We start from the raw sequence: 16,905 nt of genomic DNA on the forward strand, positions 1-16,905 counted from the left end.
GACTAACTTCTTTTATCCTTGGGGTCAGCAATTTAAACCTCCAGATAATGATTATAATTTACCCAAGTTTATGTGTCAGGTACTTTATGTTTGTTTGTTGACTACCTAAATAGCCCTTTAAATAAAACAACCCCCCCACCCACCCCCCTTATACATCCAGAATACCTGTTACATGACTATGGAGAAATACGCAGATCACCATAAAATGTCACTGATTGACCTGCAATTGGAAAGATATATATTTTTGGTGTTTTCATGGCTTTATATTATTTCTAAGTAAATATTGTTGTTATCTATAACATTTGGAATGAAAACAATTTCTGTTACCAAGAATAGTAACAATGTGTGTAAAATGTTGATATTTGTTATATTTTGTATTCTTCTATAACAACCTGGGGTCAATTTGACACCAAAGAACACTGATGCGTACAGCATGTGTACAGGACTTCGAAAACATATTATCATGTTCATTTTATGTTTACCCAGTGGTCCCCATTAAATAAGGAAAAGTCTAACAATGCCTTTAAACAATACTACAGTGACCTATATAGCTCTGAACAGGATGAAAACTCCCCAAAAATTGAGAGCTTCTTTGACAAACATTTCCCTCTATCCCTTCGGGGCACAATTCACCACTTGGGGGAGAGATCTCAAACACAGAAATCTTAGAAGCTATTAAATCTTTAAAATGCAATAAAACACCTGGGCCAGATGGCTTTACCTCAGACTTCTATAAAACATTTGCACCTGAACTATCCCCACTGCTTCAAGCCATGTTTAATGAATCCTTGTCGTCTGAAGAGCTTCCACCAACCCTACGACAAGCTGCTATTACACTTATCCCTAACTGCGGGGCGCTTCTTATCGCCCTATCTCTTTACTGAATGGCGATTATAAAATTCTGTCTAAAATCCTAGCCGCTAGACTGGAGAAGTTATTACCAAAAATAATATTGTAGGTACACCTGGAATGGTCCATTGTGTTTGACTTCAATCAGCAAGTTGCCTATGGTTTCATCCGGAATCTCTGTAAAACTTTCCCTATCATAAAACGGCAACCTGATGCGACTTTGACCATGCCCCTTTAGCTTAAACAAAAGGCACGTCTTCCCAGATGTGACCCTCTCTCTCTGTGCCGGCGCCCACCAGGCAAGGACCTCTTCACCTCTCTCTCCCTCCGGGCATCGTCCACGAGGAGCAAGCCTCTTTGACCTCCTCTCACCTCAGGCATCGCCTGCACACGGTGAAGAGCAACTCTCTTTGTTCTCACGCAACAAAGAGAACTCACTTTTGTCTTACGGCCGACACACGCCTAAGATCTCTCAGTCAACTGACTGCTAAGTGAGACGAAGTAAGTTTAGCGAAAGCAGCTAACAATAGACCTGCTAGCTAAATTGCAGAGGAAAGCAGCTAACAATAGACCTGCTAGCTAACTCTACACAACGGGAACAGAAGGCAGACTGCAACGTTCTGAGCGATCAAATCCTCCGACCTAAACTGCAGGGAAACAGACATCACAGCAAGGACAACGTTCTCCATTTACGGACAGCATCATCTCTTCTCTGCCTCATATACGTCGGACCAGCACAACACTTTTCCCAAAGGACTGGTAACTCTGACATTAACTGGGCATTTAGCTATCCTAGCTATTCACAACCTGGCTAAGCATAAGACTGTTTACATGCCATTGTTCATGTGTTTCATATGTTTTGTTTACTGAACGTAACTGTTTATATATATGTTCATTGTTAGCTGGTAGTTGGCTTCGCCACACCATCTAAGGGTTATCGTTAGGATTGCTTCTCAGACACATCGGGTCTTGCATGCATCACGAACCATTTCCCTCTGCTAACATGGCATCTAAATCGCGCACGATTACATATACATTGGCCTTTACATAGCCACACACGCGAAGAGAATACTCGAACTTCGCGCTGCATATAGGCTCGCCCTTGTTCACATCACATGTATGTTCGCGTACGTGCACACACATGCACGCGGAACTACGGTGATCAAACAAAGGAACACACACACATTCTTTCTGGTGCGCTCCTAACAGCGCAACCCCGAGCTCACAAGCTCACACACACATCCCACACTCCTTCAATTCATTAGTTAGTTACATTTAGCTAGATCACATATTGTGTGTTACTTTCTTATCATTGTGTAAATAAATACTTTGATTATATACGCTGGTTTATTTAATGTTGCACAAGAGTGGACGTTGCCAACCTCTTCTATTCAGAATTCTAATGACCTTCAACCATACTATTAGTAAGGTAACTTTGGTTGTAGTTATTAATTGAATTATTAATCAGAGTTCCGAATTGATGGTATAATATATTTTATGAGACTGATATATTTAACGAGACTGATTTGTGGATTATCTTTACTTTGACCACCGTGGAGGACACTACACTTTGTGTGGCGCCCCCTAGGTGTTCAACTTAATTGATCTGTCTTTGTGTTGAATGGTTGATGCCTGTCTAATCGGGTGAGATTACCAACATATTGTTGCTGTTGCAAGGACAGCACCAGTGTGTCTTGGTGGCCCTCGTAAAGACGGTATCACGATTTACACACAATTGCACCCACATTCACCCGGCTCCTGCTCACAGGGTAAGTTACCTACATAGTCTGGTACTCCCATGTGAGCCTGGTACCAATTTCACCTACAATATCTACATATCAAACAGGTTTTATTTTAAATAGACACTCTAGCTGAAACTTGAGAAGACGTAGTGATTTCACTTGACGCCGAAAAGGCGTTCGATCGAGTTGAATGGAACTACCTGTTTTCAGTGCTCAAGCAATTTGGATTTGGTGAAGCTTTTTATATCCTGGATAAAACTTTTATATGCTCAACATTTAGCTGCAGTAGTTACCAACGGTCAGCAGTCTGAATATTTTTCCCCGGGTAGAGGCACCCGCCAAGGCTGTCCCCTGTCGCCCCCCCTCTTCGCCATTGCAATAGAGCCGTTAGCCATTGCCCTTAGGCAATCTGATGAGTTTCCAGGCATAGTGCGAGGTGGACTTACTCACAAGTTATCCCTCTATGCAGATGACTTGCTATTATATACATCAAACCCTATAACTGCAGTTCCCTCAATTGTCAATACTCTAAATCAGTTTGGGAAAATATCTGGCTACAAAATTAATGAGTGAAATGTTCCCTCTCAATCAGGCTGCCTCTCAAATTTCCCCATCACATTTCCCATTCAAAGTAGTTAAGAAGGGATTTAAATACCTTGGAGTAGAAATCACGCCCACTTTTTCACTGCTATTTATAAAGAACTTTGGAGTGCTCTTTGAAAAGTGTAAACAAGATATGGTGAGATGGTCCAGCCTGCCACTCTCCTTAGTCGGACGAGTAAACCTAATTAAAATGATTTTGTTACCAAAATGTCTTTACCTCTTCCAAAACATTCCCATCTTGATAAGGAAAACGTTTTTTAAAACTTTGGACCAATGCATAGCATCCTTCATCTGGAATGGTAAATCACACAGGATTGAAAGGCAATCGCTTGCAAGACCCAAAGGGCTTGCTGGTTTGGCTTTGCCCAATTTTGTATATTATTATTGGGCCTGTAATATCCAGAAAATATGGTTCTGCGATGGAGGACTATCAACCTGACAGCAGTGAGGCCTGGATACATCTTGAGTGCACAGGCGGCCCGGGCCACTTGCGCTCTGTCTTATGCGCTCCGTCCCCTCCGACCCCACAAACCTGACTTTTCTCCAACCCAATTGTCCTTAACTCAGTTAGAATCTGGTCACAGTTTTAAAGACATTTCAACCTGTCTACAATGTCAATTCACTCCCCAATTGTCAATAATCACAATTTCCCACCCTCTAACTTGGACTTGAAATCTGGATGACAAAAGGCATTACTTCCACAGTTAGCCTCTTACATCAGGGCAAATTTGGATCATTCACACAACTCTCTGAGAAGTTTGACCTGCCAAAATCACACTTTTTTAGATATCTCCAAGTAAGACACTTTGTGCAGGAAAACATTGCATCATTTCCAAATCTACCATCAGATAACGCAACTGACAATCTTCTCACTTTGTCTCCACACCGTAAAGGCTTAATTTCAGTCCTTTACAATCAAATCTGCAACATCTCCCCCCAGTCACTGCAAGAAACTAGAACACTTTGGGAAGAAGACCTAGGGGAAGTAATGAGAGAGGAACAGTGGGAGGCTGCGCTAGACTTAGTACACACATTATCCCCATGCGCTAGACATAGCTTAATTCAACTTAAAATACACAAGAGTGGACGTTGCCAACCTCTTCTATTCAGAATTCTAATGACCTTCAACCATACTATTAGTAAGGTAACTTTGGTTGTAGTTATTAATTGAATTATTAATCAGAGTTCCGAATTGATGGTATAATATATTTTATGAGACTGATATATTTAACGAGACTGATTTGTGGATTATCTTTACTTTGACCACCGTGGAGGACACTACACTTTGTGTGGCGCCCCCTAGGTGTTCAACTTAATTGATCTGTCTTTGTGTTGAATGGTTGATGCCTGTCTAATCGGGTGAGATTACCAACATATTGTTGCTGTTGCAAGGACAGCACCAGTGTGTCTTGGTGGCCCTCGTAAAGACGGTATCACGATTTACACACAATTGCACCCACATTCACCCGGCTCCTGCTCACAGGGTAAGTTACCTACATAGTCTGGTACTCCCATGTGAGCCTGGTACCAATTTCACCTACAATATCTACATATCAAACAGGTTTTATTTTAAATAGACACTCTAGCTGAAACTTGAGAAGACGTAGTGATTTCACTTGACGCCGAAAAGGCGTTCGATCGAGTTGAATGGAACTACCTGTTTTCAGTGCTCAAGCAATTTGGATTTGGTGAAGCTTTTTATATCCTGGATAAAACTTTTATATGCTCAACATTTAGCTGCAGTAGTTACCAACGGTCAGCAGTCTGAATATTTTTCCCCGGGTAGAGGCACCCGCCAAGGCTGTCCCCTGTCGCCCCCCCTCTTCGCCATTGCAATAGAGCCGTTAGCCATTGCCCTTAGGCAATCTGATGAGTTTCCAGGCATAGTGCGAGGTGGACTTACTCACAAGTTATCCCTCTATGCAGATGACTTGCTATTATATACATCAAACCCTATAACTGCAGTTCCCTCAATTGTCAATACTCTAAATCAGTTTGGGAAAATATCTGGCTACAAAATTAATGAGTGAAATGTTCCCTCTCAATCAGGCTGCCTCTCAAATTTCCCCATCACATTTCCCATTCAAAGTAGTTAAGAAGGGATTTAAATACCTTGGAGTAGAAATCACGCCCACTTTTTCACTGCTATTTATAAAGAACTTTGGAGTGCTCTTTGAAAAGTGTAAACAAGACATGGTGAGATGGTCCAGCCTGCCACTCTCCTTAGTCGGACGAGTAAACCTAATTAAAATGATTTTGTTACCAAAATGTCTTTACCTCTTCCAAAACATTCCCATCTTGATAAGGAAAACGTTTTTTAAAACTTTGGACCAATGCATAGCATCCTTCATCTGGAATGGTAAATCACACAGGATTGAAAGGCAATCGCTTGAAAGACCCAAAGGGCTTGCTGGTTTGGCTTTGCCCAATTTTGTATATTATTATTGGGCCTGTAATATCCAGAAAATATGGTTCTGCGATGGAGGACTATCAACCTGACAGCAGTGAGGCCTGGATACATCTTGAGTGCACAGGCGGCCCGGTCCACTTGCGCTCTGTCTTATGCGCTCCGTCCCCTCCGACCCCACAAACCTGACTTTTCTCCAACCCAATTGTCCTTAACTCAGTTAGAATCTGGTCACAGTTTTAAAGACATTTTAACCTGTCTACAATGTCAATTCACTCCCCAATTGTCAATAATCACAATTTCCCACCCTCTAACTTGGACTTGAAATCTGGATGACAAAAGGCATTACTTCCACAGTTAGCCTCTTACATCAGGGCAAATTTGGATCATTCACACAACTCTCTGAGAAGTTTGACCTGCCAAAATCACACTTTTTTAGATATCTCCAAGTAAGACACTTTGTGCAGGAAAACATTGCATCATTTCCAAATCTACCATCAGATAACGCAACTGACAATCTTCTCACTTTGTCTCCACACCGTAAAGGCTTAATTTCAGTCCTTTACAATCAAATCTGCAACATCTCCCCCCAGTCACTGCAAGAAACTAGAACACTTTGGGAAGAAGACCTAGGGGAAGTAATGAGAGAGGATCAGTGGGAGGCTGCGCTAGACTTAGTACACACATTATCCCTATGCGCTAGACATAGCTTAATTCAACTTAAAATACTCCTGAGAGTTCACTGGACCAGGGCTAAACTTGCCAAGATTTACCCTGATGTTGACCCCTCTTGTTCCCGCTGTAAAAGTCAACCAGCTGATCACATACATATGTTCTGGTCTTGCCCTTTCCTCAGAACATTTTGGGTAGACATCTTTCATGCTTGCTCTACAATGTTTGGTGTGGTCATCCCTCCAAACCCATTATGTGCCATTTTTGGCTTTACTGATGAAACTCGTTCTCTTAAGGGCAGGGCCCATGTTGTCATAGCTTTCACCTCTCTGCTTGCCAGACGTCTGATACTACTCTTATGGAAGGAACAAACACCACCCACATTCAGTAGATGGATTAAACATGACATGTCTTTCTTGAAACTGGAGGAAATCAGATATACTCTGAAAGGTTCCATACAGAGCTTTGAGAGAACCTGGACCCCTTTCTTGTCGTACTATGAGAGCATACAAAGCCCACTACAAGAGAAAGATTAGATGGCAACCCAAAAAAACCCTGGTCCCTACTCAGGGAACCGATGTTGCAGTTGTAACCCAGAAGTTCCCTTTCGCTGGAACTGCTACATATTACTTAATGGGACCGCATACAATCATGCAACAACACTGTGGTAATGCAGAGAAAAACCCTGTCATATTCAACAGGGCTATGATGCTATGGACAGTACAGAAGGCCCATTGACCCCCTAGATCACAGATGGAGGGGTTACCGACAACATAAGGGACAGCTAAGGTAGTCATAATACAGCGCTAACCTCAACCCAAGTAAGAGTAAACCTGAGGAAGAGACCAACGTCCGTTTATCGCCATGCCATTGCAGATTGCACCAAAGTTGCTTCCCCTCTAAACTGTAAGAGGCTTAATGCACTGAGGGGACACCATAACACGTTGGTGCCTGTCTCTGGCTGGATGTAATTTGTGTGCGGCCATCCATATTTGAAGAGGCCTCATGCGTAGGAGGCCCATGGGCAGAGCTCCTGCTGCAGATGCCATCATGCCCAGTAGTTTCTGGCAGAGGATTTAAGACACTCGCTGACCAGGTCTGAAGAGCTCGATGCAGGATGTGATGATCGCTGCTTGTTCTTCAGACAGGCAGAAAAGAGGAATGCTTAGCTGGGGTGAGAACACTTTTTCATTGTGTTCACAACAAATCTCAGCCTCCCCAGATTGGACAGGTCCAGTGTAGCATTGTGAGAGGCTTCCCCTTTGGAGCTGTAGCATATTATCCAGACGTCTACATAATTGTAAATTACAACCCCTGGTGGTGCAATGGCAATATTGCAGCCTCCATACATTTTGTGATACGGAAGGCCAAACGGAAGGGTCTTTGTAATGTGTCAGTAAGCTTTATGCTCTTCACAGACATGTCCAATACCCATTCAGCATGATTGTAGAGAGTTTCAATTGGATGACAAGATCTTGCCGACCAAGTCCCTCAAAGTAATAGGTTGCAGTTCCAACCCCGTCTGTTGCCACTGCATGGTTACTGCTGCGCAAAGCCTGTTTGCCGTGCCTGTTGCACTTTCAAATAAGGGCCAATAGAGGGAGAAGACCAACTCAGACAAAATAATTACTTATTCAGATTAAGACCGCATCCTCTACTTTTATTTTACTTCAGGCACACATATCCCAATAGTCATTCACAGACATGTGCACAGACACACATACATGCACGCACGAGTCGGGAAAGAGTGGGTTGCCTGATGCAAGAGAAAGAAACTCATCACTCCACCTCTCCTCCAAGCCGCCTGGAAGATCTCTGTGTGAACGCTGGTACCCAGAGGAGCAGCATCGCTGTGTCTCAGGTCCGCTCAGAGCATCAGCATCAGCATCAACACTCCTCTGATGGTCAAGTCATTGTGACAGAACATTCCAACTGACTGCAGTGGAGTTGTTGTAAAAGAGCTCTGATTCACAGATAGTGTGTGTGATAGGAGAAAAAGAGAGAGAGAGAGAGAGAGAGAGAGGAGAGGGTGGGAGAAAGAAGAAGGAAGAGAAAGATACCGGGGTACATAGATCAGAGGGAACAGGGATAAGAGAAAAGGAGAACAAGAGAGACTAAGAGAAATGGAAGAAAAACAGATATAGACCTTTGTTCCTTTCTGGAAAATAAGAGCTTTTTACGGCGTGAGTCAGTGTTCTCTGATGAACAGATGTTGTTTGCTGCCCTTTTTTCATCTTATCATTCCTTCTTTTCTCTCACCTGCCCTGTATGAAGCGGTGCTGCTCTAACGAGGTGTGTGTGTAGCATTGTAAGTCTCTTTCTCTGTCCCTTCGCTTGGGACCCACATCTGTTGTTTTTTTCTTTGTCATTCTTTTCTTTCCATCCTTCACTCTTTCACTGAAGACCACATCATCATTTCACCACTCAACACACACACACATATCAATCCGACTACAGACTTACCAATGATGAAAAACTAGAGACTTTTATTTTCATTCAGCTGTGTTTGGGAAGTCTGTAATACATGCCATGGAAAAAGATTGGCTGCATTTTAATTTTCTTGTTTTACATTTTTTCACAATGCCTTTTCCTAACCAGCTGGAGATCAATGAGATCATTCAACATGAACGATATTGTCCTTCATGTCCTGCGGGTTGCAGGTGAACATCTATGTAGTTGAGTTAAATGGGGTGTTCTGCTTAGACACTTCATCTCTTTATGGTCTCTCCAACTCTCAAATGTTCCACACCATTACCTTTAAATTGCCTTGATGCTACTCATTAGAAAAACACACATAGACACAGATGCTCTCACATAGACACACACACATACACCAGGCCTTCCATCACTTTGTCTCTGTGTGTGTGTGTGTGTGTGTGTGTGTGTGTGTGTGTGTGTGTGTGTGTGTGTGTGTGTGTGTGTGTGTGTGTGTGTGTGTGTGTGTGTGTGTGTGTGTGTGTGTGTGTGTGTGAAAAGGGTATGGCTCTACTTTTTAGATGTAAACAGTAATCACAAAAAAGCTAAAGTAAGAGGGGAACATTTGAATTACAAGAGAGGAAGATGATCACTTTTACCAGGGCTCTCAAGATGAAAGGAAGAGAGAGTGAGTGAGAGAGAGAGAGAGAGAGAGTGAGTGAGAGAGAGAGAGAGAGAGAGAGAGAGAGAGAGAAAAACCAAGGTGACAAATATGTGTGAAAGATGACACATTCCCCATGTCTCCAGGAGTGCTTGTTAATTCAATTTTTCAAAAACACTTCTTCAGACAAAACAGACTTTGGACAGAGGGAGAGAGATAATAGAGAGAGAGAAGAGCAGCTCGTGAAAGAAAAGCTGAGCAAGAGAGAGAAAGAGAGAGAGCTAGTGAGAGGAATGAGGTCTCCTTGTTCTGTTAGATTAACTCTGAGAGACCTAATCCTTTGTCATTTGTAAGATGATTGCCAAACACCTTTCTGCTGTGTGCCTCTGCTGAAGCTTACCAGCCTGGGTGTAATAACGGAGAGATGTGTGTGTGTTTGTGTGTGTCTCCTGGGCTCCAAATCTCTTGCTATGCTGAGAACAAGATTTAGGTGTTGGTCATAGACCCCAGCATCAGGTAGGTGAGTGAGTTGTATGTGTTTGTGTGTGTGTTTGTCTTAATGCAACTCAAATGGTCATTTTTTATTGTAGCTGCTGTTTGGGAATATTTCAGGGCCACATATATTTGAGCAAATTGTCCTGTTATTTGCTTTCCTTACATGTTACATGTTTGTTTTGCCTATAAAGGCAAAGAAAGGCACCCCCACACTCACACACACTCACACACACACACACACACACACACACACAGACACTCTCTTTTCACACTTCCAGGGCGTTCTTCTCTCTGCTCTCTGATTGATTGGAGTTCAGCATTGTGGTGCTTCCTCTTGAAAGGGTCTCCTTTATCATGGTTTGTATCATGGTAGTACTTCACTTGTAACACACAAAAGGGTTTGCCAATTGTAAAGCGCAATTCATACACAAAGCATTTTATATATGCATTTACAAAGTGTGACATACATAAAAGACTACACAGAGAATTGATTGGAAAAGGAAATAGAAAATAAAAAATAGATTATGTTGCAGTAATGTAATTCTCAGGCAAACAGCGGATAGCCTTCAGGAGGCTGCAGATCATTGTAATGAAAAGTACACTCTGTTTTTATCTCCTTTCACATAAAACATCCCCACATTTTAAAAAGCAAGTGGGAGAGAGAGAGAGAGTATATCGAGCGTCTCTCTCTGCTGGGTGCCAGCAACCACATCCTGACACACACACACACACACATCCTGACATGTCCCTGGGATGTGACAGCTTTGCCTCCTGCTCCTGCTGCCGCTCCTCGCTGTGATCGCTTAATTTAGTTCAATTTATTAGTTTCATGGCTGAGTTATGAAGCAGAATATCGCAGGTTTGACTCATGTCCTCTCCTGACAGAATAAAAAAGAAAAAACAAGGCAATCTGTAATTCATTCGACAGCTGAATAAATAGCCTCCTTTGCGGCATCATAATTACCTGTGACTGGACAATATGACATGTGTTCGCCTATTGAGCATCTGCCTCATGTGAAAACTGCTAACATGAGAGAGGAGAGGGTGTAAGGCATCTCTCAGTAGCCCCCCACTGCATGTTTCATGCATCGCTAAGCACAACATCTGCTGCACAGATAATGAAATTTAGAAAGTCATCGCAGGAACAGCTGGTATGTTATTATATGGATTGTATGCATTGTTTTTCTCAAGAGCGGCACAAAAACAACAAAACTGCAGGGATCTGTACTGGACTATTCTGCCCATATACCCCAGTACCAATCTCCTTCACCTAGGTTTATTCTTCATCGGCTTATTTCCTGTGCATGTCCTCTTGCAGTTGGGAAATGTCTTTCTTTTTCTTTAGTTTTTCCAGTTTTGTGTTTGGAAACCAAAAGGAGGCCACTGAGTTCTTAATGCCTTCCTGCCCTCATCAACATCTTATTCTGTTCATCAATCTATCCAAACACACCCAGTGACCCTGAATGTTTGTCTTGAATGACAAGTGGTGACATAGTGATGAAGGCTTTATGAACTCCTCGTGAGAAAGCGGTATCATTTCACAATAGCACACAAGAGGTTGTGATATATAATGAGCATGTACCACTGCCACATGATATACATACAGTGACATACTTTTTACCTTGCTTTGAGTGAGTCATTGCTTTCATGATTTTTACCAGCTGTAAATATATAATTATGCTTGTGCCAGAAAATTGTTCAACTTTATCAATGAAAATAGAATCACTGTAGAAAGCAGTAAGTGAAAATGGGGAAGTAGTGATATCTGAAGTGTTCAAGCACAGAAGATGCACAACATGGAAAGACTTGGGTCCAGAGCTAGGTCTCTCTCCAGGGTCCTGAAATGCCACCAAGAGCCCATTGTCACGCCAGCGCTGAACCCTGCTCCTGCCACGCCCCCTCCAACCACAACTCACACAGCTGCATCTCTTTCCCGATCACCTGAATTCTGATGGACTGCACCTGTCACGCTCACTATAAGAACCCCTCACTCCCTTCACTCACTGTCTGGCCTCGTCGGTTAATGGACGTATCTTCCAGCTTCTTTCGTGCTCAGACGAAGCTAACTGTGATTTACAAATCACCTCTCCTGTCTCCAGTTTCGTGAGTTATTCCGAACGTGTTTTGTTCCCGAGCTCCGACCTGTTTGTTTCCCCGTTTTTTCCCTTATCCTGGCTGTTCATCCAAATAAACCTGTTAACGTATATATACTGTACTCCAGACGTCCCTGACACCCATGCAATGATTTCATACCAGTGAGAGAACATGGCAACACCACCATGCATTTCTTGCTGATATATATCTCCTTCTGTCACCCTGTCATGTTGTAGTATTTCATAAGTGTCCATGTGGAACTATGTGCCTACAAAAAACATGAGGAGAGGGGTAGTGAGAAAGAGAAAGAGAGAGAGAGAGAGAACTTTTTATTTCATTCAGAGGCCATGTTCATTCGACAGTCCAAGCTTGAGCATGTATGTTACATTGAGGGACAGTCAGTTTGCCATAAGGGCAGGTCACAGCAGTGCACAAGTGATACAGCAATCCATCCACTAGTCACTCCCAAGAGGCCTGGGGACAGACCTCCAGCGGGCAGAGCGCTAATGGGATATGTCCCTCAGTAATACACAAGTCTGACTAGTTTAGATCACTGAGAGACCATGGCTCTCAAATGGGGACTACTGAACCATGCTGACATCTGTCCAAGTGACCTAGGCATCCGTTCCCATATTCATCTGTGTGTGAGTGAGTGAGTGAGTGAAAAGAGAGAGAGAGAAAGAGTATTTATTTTTATCAGTTCATTGTATTTATGTTTTCTGGTTTTAGTGCTAAGCCGATGCTAGGCTAAACATTTGTTTGTAAATGTACAGATTTGCAAATAAGAAGCAAAATCATATTCTAGAAAATGTGCATTACTAGGATGCTTAATATCCGGTGTGTGTGTGGGTGAGAGAGAGGGAGAGAGAGAAAGAGAGAGACAGAGAGAGAGAGAGAGAGAGAGAGAGAGAGAGAGAGAAAGAGATACACAAAATGCTCAGATCAGTACTGCTTCCAAACCACCAATTTGTGCCAATAAATACTATTTGGAGAACATTGGAGAAACAAAACTTCCAGTCAAAATAGAATTAACTTCTATCTAACCCTTAAAAGAGAGAATAAACGATCAAAGTATCTCCTCTCTGTTAGAGATACAAAGCAGTGGCAAAACCTGACCAAGTACAGGCTCAGTGATCACAACCTTGCACTGGAAACAGGGAGACATAGAAAAACCTGGCTTTTAAGAGGACAGAACATGTGGTCACTGCCAGACAGGGAAGGTTGAGACAGAGGAGCACTTTCTTCTTCACTGTGAGAAATACACAGAAATAAGAAAAAACATTTCCTGTACCACACAAATTTTGAAGTTCTTGACAAAAATGAAAAATAAAATGGCTGTCCTCCTGGGAGAGGGACCTTCAGCTGCTCTGGCAGCCAAATATATTTCATGATGCCATAACCTGCATCATGGGACACTAGTGATATGTTTCTATACAGGTATACATAATATCTGTTTTTTTATGTATGTTTAAGTCTATGCAAGTCTACACATAGACATTTAGATGTATTGCTCCATGTATTCCTTATCTGTTGTATAACTGCTTCGGCAATACAAATGCCTTCTTTGCCATGCCAGTTAAGTGCATTGCATCGAATTGAATTGTGAGAGAGAGCGAGAGACAGAGAGAGAGAAAACTTGTCTAAAGTGCTGAATAGGATTGTGTGCTCAGTCTGCAATCCAAATACAACAGGTCTCATTTAACTCTATTACTCAGAAGATTATTGGCAGAAATCTGAGTGTGTAGAACACAATGCTAGTCAGCAGAATCCTGCCTGTTTCCATGCCAAATCTCCACAATGTTCCCTTCATGACAAGCAAACTGGTGGAGCAATCATCATTTCCATGCCAACCTGGGCTTTTCAAGGGAATATGGTTAAGAACTGCTGAAAAACAGGTTCCAGTCACTTAAGTGGCACAGCAACTATAGAGACATATTAAAGGTAATGTATTGAAAATTTGGCAATGACACACAAAGTGTCCGCAGTTTTCAGAAGGAAACATTCTTAAAGTGGACTTTTTGGGTAGAGAATGACACAGCAATGCTAAAGGGTTATTTTCGTCCTGTTAGGTTTCTGAGAGAGGACCTTGTCTGGGACACACACACACACACACACCCAACACACACACACACACACACACAGATCTGAATTCAGGTTGGGGTTCTGTACTCACACTCCCACAGACCTCTGGATGGTTTGACAGATAGTTTACTAATTCTGCAGTCACACATCTCACGTACAAACACAACACAAATACACAGTTTTCCACACGTAGAGATCAACACGCACACATAAATACACACACAATCACACAAAGGGCCGTGTCAGACCCACTTCTGAGCTGTAGCTAATCTCCCAAGCATGGCAATGTGTGTGTATGGCAATGCTTCAACAAAGTCCTTTTCATAAACAGAAAGTTAGATTTAAGTTAACTCGATAGCTGAACTTCCCTTCGCAGCTGATTTTCTCGAATTAAATTTACGTAATATGTCGAAGCATGGTTAACTGCATATAGGTCTTATGTCTATGGTCTCAAGACCACTTTAAATTATTTTATTTTGATGAGAAAACAGGGCTTTAGACAGATCATTCATTTAAAAAGATGTTTCCTTATTTGCGCTATATTTCCGACCAGGGAAACCACGTAAGACAAGTCGTCAATACAATTTCCGAACTCGGAAGTAGGATCTTAGAACAAACACTTGAAGGCAACATAGAAAATTCGAAAATTCAAAGTTTGCTTCAGGGCCCTTAAACAGCTTGACTCTAAATGACCCTGTCAAAGGATCTCTCTCAGTATGAAATATTTGTGTGTGTGTGTGTGTGTGTGTGTGACTGTGTGAGTGTTAGAGAGAGAGAGAGAGAGAGAGAGAGAGAGAGAGATGGAGACAGGTCTGCTAAGGAGCATCACTCCCAAACCAGATGGCGTCACCCTGACATGTTTCCATTGATGTCTTCTTCATGGCTCTGCAGGGTTCCCCTCCTCACAGTCACACTCTCCACACTTCACTCACTCCATCAAACACACACTCACTGTCATACACTCCCTTGAACACACACACACACACACACACACACACACACTCACTGTAGACAGACTCACTTCATCAGGCACACAGCACTGTAGACATAGTGACATAATCATTTCATCTAACACATAGCTAAACTGAGACACTCCTCTTCAGAAAAGATAGAGAGGGAGTGAGAGAGAGAGAGATGAAAGAGAGAGAAGGAAGGCCTTGATGTATAACCACACTGACAGAATAATTTAATGTTGTTGTGTGTGTGTGTGTGTGTGTGTGTGTGTGTGTGTGTGTGTGTGTGTGTGTGTGTGTGTGTGTGTGTGTGTGTGTGTGTGTGTGTGTGTGTGTATTTGCATTTGCACCTGTGTATATAAATCTGGGTTTAAGTTTACAAATGGCCCAGTATTAAAGATCTGACTATCTCTCTGTAACATTCTCAGAACTCATCCTAAGAACTCATCTGTGGAGCTGTCAGTCAAACACCAGAGGGCATGACCTGCCCTAACTGTATATCAGTGCAATTGCAATTAACTGGAAGGTTTGGTACATTACATCTGAGTGAGGAGGAAACATTAACTTGAGTTATGATTTCACTTCACCATCAAAATCAATGCAGTGGGAGAGAGAGAGAGAGAGAGATCGAGAGATAGAGATTTATCAAGACTGTTAGGGAAGAGAGCAAGATCATTTATTACATCTTCCATCAGAAAGAGAGAGAGGAACAGAGATACTAATGACTGAAGCAGGAGAATTATCTGCTATTTGGTGTGACAAATACGGAAAGAAAAGTGTGAGGAAAAAAAAGTGGAAGAATAGAGTGAATAAGAGACTGTAACAGAGGGAGAGAGAGATGCACTGCACCACAATGCATTGCACAGCAACATCAGAACAGCTGTGTGATTGGAGCTGGCGTATAAGGAAGGCACATGTAAGAAATGAAGGAAGTTTCTTTGTTTCTGATGCAGCAATCTTTATTCCAGTAAAGTGCAGTAACGAAGCACGTAGAACATACTCCGGATTCAGCGGTGTAGGTCTGAACCCCAAGCATCTCCAATTCTAGCCATATATATAGTTTTAAGACACCTCCTAGTAATGTAAATGAGCTAGGCTTGTAATGCAAACAGGTCTGGCAACCTTTTGTTGTTCTGTATGATAATCAGGTTTCTCTGACTGAGATGGTTCTCAATGGCCTACCCCCATTCCCATACTATGATTAATTGCAGTCACTCACACCTTAGTTTGCTTCCTGATCCCAGGTGTCTGAGCAAATCCAGTGTGGGGACCTTTCCTTTGTGACCATGATAAGATTACCATTTTGGATATTCTGCTGGCCAACTTTTGGTGGTCACAGCAGCTGCTTGATCATGAATCTTACACACACCTCTTTCATCCAGACAGTTTCTTCCCTTAAGCTGCCATGTGTAGGCCATGCATCCAACATATAAACGGTGTTCGACCATAGACACTCCATAATGATAGGCTGAAGGAAAGGAGAAACATGTTTTAGATGCATAGTGCATTGATATATATTTTTTAATGAATATTATGAAATAATATTCTTTCATTATATCATAATTTTAGATTTACTCCATTGTTTTAAGGCTAGAGGTATGGCCTTACTACATATGTGCGCCAGGATCCACAACTAAAACAGCAGTCTTACTGCAGTCTCTATAGTAAACCCATTCCTATGAAATTAATTCTAACCAATATATAAAAATAGAATGTCGTATGTATACAGTGTTAGCCTAGCACTGGCTACCATGATATACTGCCTGCTGGGTTAATGTGGGGAGTCTGTGGATCCAGAAGTTGCCTAGAGAAAAACAAAAACAGCTAATGAAATAGCAATCCAGTACAGGTTTATTATCAGTTTGTGGTTAAATCAATAGGCTGCCTAAATATTCTCAGCCAACTTAATTTATTGTAAGTCTCTCTTCTTCC

This window comes from Clupea harengus, chromosome 13, assembly GCF_900700415.2.
Source record: "Clupea harengus chromosome 13, Ch_v2.0.2, whole genome shotgun sequence".
Classification (NCBI taxonomy): domain Eukaryota; kingdom Metazoa; phylum Chordata; class Actinopteri; order Clupeiformes; family Clupeidae; genus Clupea; species Clupea harengus.